Genomic DNA, 12,382 nt, shown 5'->3' on the forward strand with positions numbered 1-12,382 from the left:
GACCAATGCTAGCGGTCGTCTAAACTTGGAGAAGTTTTCTCCATGTTGAAGTAGTCACTTGACTTTGAGAAGAAGGACCGCAATAAAAGAATATTATGGTATTGTTTCATGATTTGAAATATCATATCCTTTCTAACATTTACTCATTCGTTTTTAATCGATATCGGGTCCGTAATATATTTTTTTTTTTTTTTTTTTTTTTTTTAGTATAAGACGTTGTTAAGTTTGAATGACTTGTTTGTCCTTGTCATGTTTCGCAAACAATAAAAACACCATCTAATAAAATTGTGCATGTACTCTGATGATTTCAATCTTATTACTTCTGTGATTCTCGTTGCAGTTGTAAACATTCAACATTAAGCTAGTTTATATTAACATGATAATCGGATAAAAAAAAAATATACTTGTCTTAAATTGAAAACTGACTGACTAAAAACCCGCCTATTTGTATTGTCTCAATAAAATTTTTTTTAAAGAAGATGTACATATACATTAAATTCGACAAATGTCCTTTAGGGACACCTGAAACTTACTTAAGCATTTGGAACCGAACCATAAGAAATTAAGGCCGAGGAGCCGATAACCGAAAAGCATAACAACGTTAAATATAGGGAGACGATAGTGATAATTTATAAGCCAAGTAACTTAGTCATGTTAGTACTACTAAGAGCGTCTGTATGCATAGTATAGAAACGTGATGCTGCTGGGTGACAATAACTAATGATCACGATCTCTAAAGTATCGTGCAAAGTTTACTAAATACAACCTGATGCAACATCGGTTTCTGATAATAATTCATATCGCACATCGTATACAGAATCTGAAATTCTACGAGTAACTTCTAAATCACGTGTCGCCGCGATATAACCTTTGTGCTGATGCGGTGTAAAGCAACCACCAATCAATCAATCAATCTAAATCACGTGATCAAAATTAAAAATGTAAATGATAAACAATTAGATACAATTAATAAGAAACACAATTCACATTAAAAAAAAATTTAAAAAAAAAAAGGCAATGCATATAAGCGAATTTCGTGGAACTCTACGAACTCTAAAGAAATAATTTTAATTGTTTGTTATTTTGCCTTTTGACTCCATGTTCTATAAATGTAGAAAATATACGTAGTTCCGTTAATCAATCTTGAAACTGTTAACATGTGAATATGTGTAGACATCAATTAGGAAGCAATAAATCATGTTCCGCAATTCAGATGAATGATAATGTATAGAGTGAAAATAAATGTGTAGTAAGTTTCGATTGTTTATGAACAAACTGTAAATTCACTTGTAAGGATAAGATATGAAATCGATTATTAACCAGCGTATGCGGAATTCTCTAATACTATACAACAATTTTCAGAATAAAGGGATTCATGTAGAAAATAATTTTAAATACAATTATATGACCTGTCTGGAAGATAAATGTAGAAAATTCAGGAGACACGTCCACACTATTGGTATTACCCGTGCAATCATATCTGCAAACCATTATTCACTCCACAAGTACCACGAGTAGGAAAACAAATCTCAAGCGTAAATAACAAGTCAGTGAAAATTATGATGTACGTTTCATGTGCATACTATATACATAGTTCCTCGGTTATATGAAATTAAGCATCCACTTCTACATGGTAAATGATTAATTAATTGCAAAGCATCTGATATAACACATCAACTACTTTTCCTCAGTACTAAGTTTAATAAGTACAATTCTACATGTACGGCTGAGTAAATGTAACAACAACATAGTAATCTATTACATCCCGAAGTGCAGTTGCAGCTTTGGCGCATACGAACTCTTTAATAGTCAGCGATCTATGAAGTCGGATATCCTTTTTTCCTTGCAAATTAAGTTCTTTAAGTAAAGTACTAGCTGCCTAAACGGACTCGTAAAGTGTCATTAGCAAAGCAGCTAAATTAACGTCCCTGCCTTCTATGATTTGCTTTTTAAGCGCTGGTGAAATGATATTCAAGAACGGCACAGACGATGACGGCACAACGTTATTTGTAGCTGTAGAGGTGTTAAGAGTAGGAGTTATCCCCCAATCGCTTTCATTAGCAGAAACACCGTACCATTTGTAAAAAGTAAACACATGATCATCTGATGTGTGCACTTGAGGAAACCCGTTTCTTCGCGTATCTTGTAGAATCCCAGAAAACACCGCCGGCAAAGGAATGTTAGAATTTCCCCTGTTAGTGTTGTTAGAATTCCTAGAATTCCTTAGTTCCATAACAACTTCTGTTAAATTTCCTATATGCGGAAGTTCATCAGGCGAACTACTGGTCACAGTTTGTAAATTTCGGCGAGCCTTCCTGGTCTTCATTCGACAATTCTTCAGGTTCGGAAACTGATTTGAGTTTATCCAAATAAATTTGTTTAAACACTGTTCTACTTAATTTGGAAGTAATATCAAATCCAATATTTTTGGTTAGACAAGACTTCTAACAAACTGAATGAATACAAGAAGACTGAGCGTTATCTATCCAAATAATTTCAATATTAATTATTTTTACGGCTATGGTCTGACCGCTAAGCTATAAATTCCTGACGAGACAACGAAACAAAAACAAACTCCCGAAAGTCGTTATAGATCATTAAGAGAAGACATCTCTACCGAGCAATAAAATGCAGCTGTCGAAACAATTATAAACCAAATTATATGCTATATATCCAAATAATTTAAAAATAGCTATGTTTCCTTGTCCAGGTTTAGCTATACATTTGTTCTTTTTTGTTTAACCATTCTTCAACTTTTCTATCAGGCCTTAGATTCCGCGAGCATCACTGCAGAAACAAGCAAAAATAATAATTAAACTTGATAAACTAATTGACGACATCCTCATCTGGTGCATGACAATTGGTAGCTTTAATGTTATTATTGTCGAAATGCGCATCTTGTGTAGTGAAATTGGTACCGTTAATGTTATTAAAGAACATCTAAAGGGATCAGGAATGGTAAAATTTGCAGATAACACTCATTCTTATGTGCATAGCAATTGAAATTCAATTTTTTCAGTGTCACAAAATGATATTCAAAGAAAGGACTTACTTGTTTCGCAGTATTGATTAAACTTAAATTGATAAGTTTTCTACCAATGATAAATTGAACTGGCCTTATCTGACAGTTTTTATTTATATATGGGCCTTTGTAATTTTAAATAGATTAATGCTACTGGAACCAACTGCCGAATTCAAAATTATTTTTTTTATTAATGTCTCATGACCTTGCCAGTTAACTATCATATAGACATCAGAATAGAGGTAAAAGAGTTTGAGGTCATTATAAAACATAGTGCTTGTTTGAGCCTTATTATATGTTATTTTTCAATTTGATGAGTTCTGATAAGCCAGGAAAAGTTGGAATTATTGATGAACTATTGATTAACAGCAAATTGTAATAAAAAATATCCGTATTTTCATGCCAGTTATTTTCATTGAAGATAAGGGGCATTAGTTGTCAAATTTATGTTCACCGATTTGACCCAAATTTTCATATTTTATTTAAAACGTACTGAAACGAAAATACCAAATTACAAAATAAGCAATTAATAATGTATTGGCTCGTTATAATGTATAAGCATTTCGTGCGTATTTTAGACCCAACACCATCAAATTATCCATCGAGATGACCTCCGAAGACTGCCGTCGGTCATATAACCTGATATAAACATAAATACAAATATAATATTGGTATATGAAAATTTGCTTTTTTACCTTGAACATGCAAAAGCTTACACTGAAAAATTAAAAAAATATGTTATGAAAGCACATCTTTAAATGAATATTTAAAAAATCCATGTCAGGTCTGTTTTTATGTCAAAATGTTCAGGAAAAATCACCCTAAAAATTTATATCTTGTTGTTACCGTATATTCATTACAAATATAAAAACCTAAGATTATTTGAAATACTGCATTACAAACAAATAAAAGATATATAATGCCATAAAATGTACAATTATGTTTTCTCTAATCTGAAGATACATTTGTAAATTTATAGACTGTTACTTTTATTTACTAGCACATGGTCGACGCCACTGTTGGTGAACTGATAGTCCCCAAATGTATCATCAACTCAGTAGTCCGTGCTTCGGTACTGACATGAATTTTAACATTTTGTTTTTATCACTCCCGTTGATGAATTAGGATACAATTTTTAAAAAACAAGGTTCTAACTCCAAGACATAGAAAACATTGAGTTTGATTTTGATCATGTAGCGCCTAACGTTTCTACGTATTTATACATCCCTGACTTTCAAATGTTAAGGTCTGAGCGTTCCTGATAATTAAGGTAAATCCAGACAAATGCTTCAGACGTACAAAGTGTATAAACCGTTATTTTCATTGCTTAGTTCATTAGATATTAAAATGTAAAAACCAAACAGGAAACCTTCTGAACATAAATTTATATGACAATGAGTTTATTTATAAACGATTAACAATCAATATCATACTCATAATCAAATAGAAAATTGACTGAGTGAGATTGTCTTTGTCAAATTAAAATTTGGGAAGAACTGGTCATAAAATTTCAACCACTGTTCTATTGTTAAAGGATAAATGCTTGGAGGTTATTTTCACTTATATTTTCAAAAATATCAGATGAACATCATGATTACTTTCGTACATCTCTGATAACTCAATCTGATTGCCATACAGACCCTGTATCCAAGCTTTGTATGTCAGCATAGCGTGGACATATGATCTGTATTTTAATCAGATTGCTGATTATTACAATTGATAATCACACACCACAAAAATCATTTCTCTTATGGTTGTGTCATGTTATCTATTTCTTGCATTAAGAGGTACTTCTCGTATCACACTGCAGGGAGTGTGATACGAAACTTCGTTAATTTGATTGGCCTATCCAGCATCATGAAACGATATTACGGCATTTCCATTGGCTATTCGTTAGGTCATTGATAACTTTCAGAGATTAAGACGATGTACATTTCGTCCATGGCAACGGGCATACAGGATTTCTTCAATAATATACAAAACACTCACACTTTTCACCTGAAAATCTTCTTTTTAACAAATTTTATTACAATCTGAAGCGTACAAAAAGTTTTTAATTTCTGATGTTGTAGTTTAACGCCAGAACAGGACATATAGTCTATAGATATAGGAAGATGTGGTATGAGTGCCAATGAGACAACTCTCCATCCAAGTTACAATTTATAAAAGTAAACCATTATAGGTCAAGGTATAAAGGGCCCCAAAAAATTACTGTGTAAAACCATTCAAACGGAAGAACCAACAGTCTAATCTATATAAAAACGAGAAACGAGAAACACGTATGAACTACATAAACAGACGACATGGTCTAGTCAATTTAGTGAACAACCTGCAACTAATTGCAACACAAAGTGTTTCTCTGAAAAACAAGTCAGTTACTATCTATGAACAACATACTAAAACTATACAAAAATATATTTTGCGGAAAGTGGTGTAATTTATAAAAATGTTTAGTAGTAAAAGTAAGGTTATATGAGTTGCTTCCCCTTATTTCCCAAAGTTGAAAAGAATTAAATTATACAAAAAATGTTCTGTATTTTTTAAAACAGTTTAAATAATACAATACAATACATAATTATTTCAATTTAAAATAATAATATTACAAATGAATCACTTTCCTGTCTCAAAATTTGTATATTTGAATAAAGATATAGACCGAGATTGTGTTCTGCTATTTTACATTCCAAGAATCTAATTCCCCAAAAAAGTGTTGGTAAGTAACCTATAATTGGAAAACTGTACTGAATTAGAGTTACCAACTTAGTCAGATTCTTACTTGGTATTTGAAAGAATTCTGCCCCTGTGTTAAAGGCACAGACAGTTAATTTTTTGTTGGGGGAGGGGTTCAAGAAACACATGTTTCGTTCTTTATAAAAAAAAATGTTATTGCAAGATTCAAAGTCTTTAATGTATTTTTCCCAACAACTTTAGAAAGAAAACAATATATTTTTTTCATTTACCTTCTGGAATAAACATGTTAAGATTTAGAATCCAACAATGTTTCATAAAAAATAAGAATGATGAGTGTTAAATAATTTTATGTTAAATATTTTTTCACATATGAATATTTCAGGCTCCTCGAGGCAAATAGCTACTCATGTAATTTGCGACGATCTCAGTACTCACACACCATATAAATAAAGCTTTGACTGTAACACTGAATCCACTTTTCACTTTGGTTACTAATCGGATGTGTACTTATTTATATTTTAGTCGGTGCCAACAGTATTTATTCATCAACTGTAATTACTAAGCTTTGAACTAGCTATGAGAACTCATGTCTTTTTGTTAATTGGTCATATACTCCGTGCTGATCTTTTTGAGTTGAGCCCTTTCTAACTGGTTTTTACAATTTGTTCTTACGTTGTTTGCTATTTAAATAAAATTGAGAATGGAAATGGGGAATACTGTATGTCAAAGAGACAACAACCCGACCAGATCAAGAGCAGATAACAGCTGAAGGCCACCAATGGGTCTTCAACGCAACGAGAAAATCCCGCACCAGCAGGTAGTCCTCAGCCGGCCCCTAAATAAAAACTGTTCCTGATTATTGGAGGGTTGGGTGCTCGCAAACAGTGTTAACCCTGCACACTATGAATATGATAATTACAAGTCAGTGGCCATTTATTACTTGGTTGTTATTGTTTGCTGTCTGTCATATTTGTTTTTCCGTTTATTGTTTTAACATTAATCAGGCCTTTGAGTTTCTCGTTTGACTTGTTTAATATTTTGACGATGAGCTATAGTTGTTAACATCCACACCCACATCATTGATATCTCTTGTGGAAAGTTTTCTCATTGGTAATCATACAACATCTTCTTATGTTTTTAAAGTGGGGATATTTTATAATAAGTGATGGTTTCATTGGCAAGCAATCAAACTTACTACCAAGAGATCACTGATAGAGTTTAGTGGACCTTCAAAATTAAAACATTTATATTCTTTTGGCAGGAGGTGTATTTTTTTAAATATTTTTATAGTTTCGTTCAAATGAGTTGAATACAGGTCAGCATTCCGGAAGCAGAAAACAGCGTCTTTAACATTGATATGTCTGTATTAAAGTATATTTATGAATAAAGAGAGATTTGAGGTTTTTAAAGTCAACGAGAAAGCAACCCAAACGATTAACAAAAACCAACAGACATATATGCATACTTTCAGATAAGACATGACTATCTAAACGCTATCTCTGGCCATCAAAGTCGCCCACAGACACTACAAATTTTGATTCATACACAGATGATGCATGATCATTTTTTTACAGTTCGTAGCCTAAGCTGATTATCTTTTATTAAATTAATTCAATGAGATATATTAAATAAAGAACTTGGTAATGTTTTTTCTTTATATACTAGTAAGTATATATATCTTTGACCATAATATTTTCATATAGCAGACAACCTATGTTAGTTCTTTGTCATTACCATTTGGTTGATGTTTCAGACCACCACATACATGCAGGTTTATAGGGTACACACATAAGGCGCTGTTCCTATTAACACTTCCTCCAGGAAGTGATCCCATTAATTCATTCAACAGTGCTTATCTCATTTTCAACATCCAAAATTGGACCAATTTAGTACAATTACTATTTAAATTCAAGCTCTTGAGGTAAACTTATAATCGTATTGACAAAGCTGCTCTTGAAATTGCCTTAAACAATATCAGATCTACATTTAATTTTTGATCTATGAGTTTGATTGTCCCTCTGGCATCTTTTGCCCCTCTTTTAATGCTAATTCTGTGAACTAGTATATGTTCCTAAATTTAAAAAGCTTATATATCTGAAATTAAACGTGGATATTGATAGAACTTGCTAAATAAAATTAGCAACACATTAAGAGAAATCTGCAATCACATCGTCTGTGTTTAACTGTGACTTTATGCAATTCAAATATTGTAAAAGTAGCTAATGACAAAATACACAAAAAGGACTACAGTCAATGACGATGCACGGACACTAGAAAAATGACTTTTCCAGCAATTAACATGACAAAATCAAAGTCAGTAACCAAACTGATTTACAGTTATTTTTTAACACAATTATTTTTTGTTTATTATACCTACACGTATAATTACTATAAATACATAACCGAAACATAAGATAAAATTTCAAACTTCCACAAAATGCACATATTTAAAACTGAGTTTTACTGTGTGTTTGTTTATTCTATATTGTCTAGAGAAACTAGGGGAAGGTTGAGTTCTCAAACAACATGTTTTACCCCTGCCACATTATTGCACCTATCCCAAGTCAGGAACCTCTAGCCTTTGTTTGTCTTGTGTGTGTGTGTGTTTTTTTTGTGATAATTTTGGTTCATTTGTATGTACTGGAGTTTAGGGTGGTGTCCATTTTGCTGAACTAGTGTACAAAATAATTAAGGGGTCAGCTGAAGCCCACCTCCGTGTGCCGGATTTACTTGCTATGTTAAAGACCCATTAGTGGCCTTGTTTTCTCTTTGACACATTCCCTGTTTCCATTCTCCATTTTTTCGTTTTTAAAAATCAAACTAGAAATAACCAAGATTTTAAAATTTTCATTTTATATGCCCCTCACTTAGGGGCATTATGTTTTTTCTGTCTGTGCGTCTGTTCGTTCGTCCGTCTGTCCTGCTTCAGATTAAAGTCTTTTGTTAAAGTTTTGGTCAAGGTATTTTTTTTATGAAGTTGAAGTCCATTCATATTGAAACTTAGTACAAATGTTTCCTATGATAAGATCTTTCTAATTTTAATGCCAAATTAGAGTTTTGACCCAATTTCACAGTCCACTGAACATAGAAAATGATAGTGCGGGTGGGGCATCCGTGTACTATGGATATATTCTTGTTTTGTAGTTAGTGTGTAAAACAAAATATTTCACACAACAAATTGATTATTGTTGATATCGATAACTATGGCATGGTATTGGTTGCAAAAATTTGATATTTTTCATTTAAATGCAATATTTTTCATTTAATTGGTATATTTTTTCATTTATATGCAATATTTTTTCATTTATATGCAATATTTTTTCATTTGTATGGTATATTTTTTCATTTAAATGGTATATTTTTTCATTTATATGCAATATTTGTTATTTTAATGGTATAATTTTTCATTTATATGGTATATTTTTTCATTTAAATGCAATATTTTTTATTCAAATGGTATAATTTTTCATTCAAATGGTATAATTTTTCATTCAAATGGTATGATTTTCATTCAAATGCAATAGTTTTTATTCAATTGGTATAAAATGTCATTTGAATGCAATATTTTTTATTCAATTGGTATAGTAGTTTTTTATTTATATGCAATAATTGCATTATGGGAAATTCTTTGACGTCATAAGGTCAAATTTGCAACAACGTTTGTGATTGGTCGGAAATTGTTTGGATTTCTCCCCTTTCTTTCTAAACATGGGTGACCAAGAATTAAAAAACGCGTCAGAATATCGCCCCTCTAACTAAATCTAACGTTCGTGCGAGTCCTGCACTGGCTGTTAAAATCTTGTGGTCACAACTAGTATTTCTATTGCAAAATTTCGATGGTCAAAACGTTCGGTCCACTTTTCAAAAACCGTTTCATTGTATATGGATTTATATGCAAGTATATCGGGTTTTTAAATAGATTAGACACCGATGGTTTTCCCGTTTGAATGGTTTTACACTACTAATTTTTGGGGGCCCTTTATAGCTTGCTGTTCGGTTTGAGCCAAGGCTCCGTGTTGAAGACCGTACGTTGACCTTTAATGGTTTACATTTACAAATTATGACTTTGATGGAGAGTTGTCTCATCGGCACTCATACCACATCTTCTTATATGTATATTCAACGTAAACCAGACGTTTCTCAGACTGTTTTCTTTTTTTAATAAATCCTTTGCCGCGCGTTGTGTACTGATTGATAACTCGGTCTGGGAGAACAAGATTTATTTCAGTACCAGTTGTAATTAATTTGAGCAAACTTCCAGTAATTGCAAATACTCTTATGTCGGTGCTTTGTGTCTATTGTCTTAATGTTAGTTTTTGTGTGTGTCTCCTATCGATCTTTTGAGTAATTTGCTGATTTGTGCAGGTTGTTATTTTATTGTACCGTTACACCACTGTCCCAGCTTCGGGATGGGTTGCTCATAAACATGTTGTTGTACTGTTACACCGCTGTCCCAGATTAGGGGGAGGATTGGGATCCTGCTAACATGTTTAACCCCGCCACATTCTGTATGTATGTGCTTGTCCCAAGTCAGGAGCCTGTAACTCAGTGGTTGCCGTTTGTTGCTTTGTTATACATATTTGTGTTTCGTTCATTTTTTTGTACATTAATTCGGCCGTTAGTTTTCTCGATTGCATTGTTTTACATTTTTGATTTCGGGGCCTATTATAGCTGACTATGCGGTGTAGGCTTTGCTTATTGTCGAAGGCCGTACGGTGACTTATAGCTGTTGATTTCTGTGTCATTTGATCTCTTGTGGAGAGTTGTCTCATCTGCAATCATACCACATCTTCCTTTTTATATCCACCCTGCCATATTCTTTATTTGCCTGTCCCAGGGATGGAGCCTGTAGTTTAATGGTTGTCGTTGGTTCCTGTCTCGACTCATATTTGATATTTTGTAAATTGTTTTGTTATGTATAATTAGGCTGTTAGTTTTTTCGTTTGAATTGTCAGTCACACTTTTAATGTAGGGCCTTTTATAGACGACTTTACAGTATCAGGTTTTTGTCATTGTTGAAGGCCTTACGATTGTCTACAAAAATCATTTGTCTACATGACGGCAAAAAACTCTACAGAGCTCATGTTTGTAGTATTTCATGTAACCCGAATTAAAATAAATTTTTCTTATCTTATCTTATCTATAATTGCTTACATCAGCTTCATATTTGAACTCCGGTGGATAGTTGCCTTATTAGCAATCATATTCCATCTCTTCATTTTTATATTATATACGTGACTTCTAAACTCGTGTTTTCCTGAACAAGCATGAAATAATTTTCACTGGGCGTTAAAATTAGCAACAAACAACCAATCAATTTAAACTTGTGTTAAATTAGAGGAAACCCATTTGATATTTATTTATTTGTTGGGTCGGGGGACAGAAGGATTTCATATATGAATATGGTTGCCTGGTAAGAGCTGAAAAATAGGCATGATTAGCGACAGATTGAAATGAATAATAATGCCCCCTCTCCCCTTCCCCATCCTTCATCTATAAATTTAAACTGACCACCACGGAATAGCCCAATAGTGTTGAAAGTAGCGTAAAACACCAATCAATCAAAATCCCTTCCCTAGAATATCAAATAATCGTCCCTTAACTGTTATTGTCCGTGTAGTTCTTATATTTATCCAGCTTATCGTCCTACAGGGATGTCCTATTAAGGCTGTCATACCATAAAACGTTTATAAAACAGCTCACATTCTAATATATCTGCATTCATAAATTTATTAATTTCATTTAGACTAAACGACGCCATGTTTGTTATGTGCCTCTGCCGTCAACCTATCAAAAAAGAAGAGGTGGAAAAGAGCCAGAAGATCTTCCCAATGCAAAAAAAAACAGAAATGGACTTCTTCTGGCTCACTTCCGAAGAACAAAAAAAAAAAAAAAAAACGCGTCCCATTGATATGTTTTAAAAACGCCTTGCCCCTACCTTTTTTCCAAAAAAATGGCATTATTAAATATATAAACATATATATAATCATCAAAATTAAAATGCTATTGTATTTTTATAAGACCTACTTTATTACATGACCTGGGACTAATGACATCTATCTATAAGTCCTAGCATACATTAATTATTATAATATGAATATGTTTCTTGTTTTAATAACCACATATGATGCTATGCATGAGTCACCATTTATCAGGACATGAATTGGGTTTACATAGAGAGGATAAGGGACGACATCAGAAAATCAATGAAGAATAAAAAACTTAATTCAAATAGTTGGGGGGGGGGGGGGGGGGTCAAAATTGCTGCAAGTTTTGTTTAATTAACATCGATTTTATATATATCCTTATTGGTCAATCAATTTTTCCCAAATTAAGAAATTAAATTAAGAGGGGGGGTAGGGGGTCAGTGAAAAAAACTATATGAATTATTTTTTTTTTTATCCTACTTTTAACTTTTGATGTCGTCCCTAATGTGCAAAAAAATAGATAAGGGGCGGGACCAAACCTATAGAAAACATATTAAAGAAATGATGAAATATACAGAATACGTTGATTGACTTTTGGTTGCCTTATGTCCAGTGGCAAATATGTCACGCATGTTTAGAACAAATATAATAGAGATCAAAGGATAAAGAATAGAGTGAAATGGTAAAAACTAAAAGATATAGAATTATAGAAACGATCTTTGATCTGAAACCCATACCCTCA

Source organism: Mytilus californianus, unplaced genomic scaffold, assembly GCF_021869535.1.
Source record: "Mytilus californianus isolate M0D057914Y unplaced genomic scaffold, xbMytCali1.0.p SCAF_4, whole genome shotgun sequence".
NCBI lineage: Eukaryota > Metazoa > Mollusca > Bivalvia > Mytilida > Mytilidae > Mytilus > Mytilus californianus.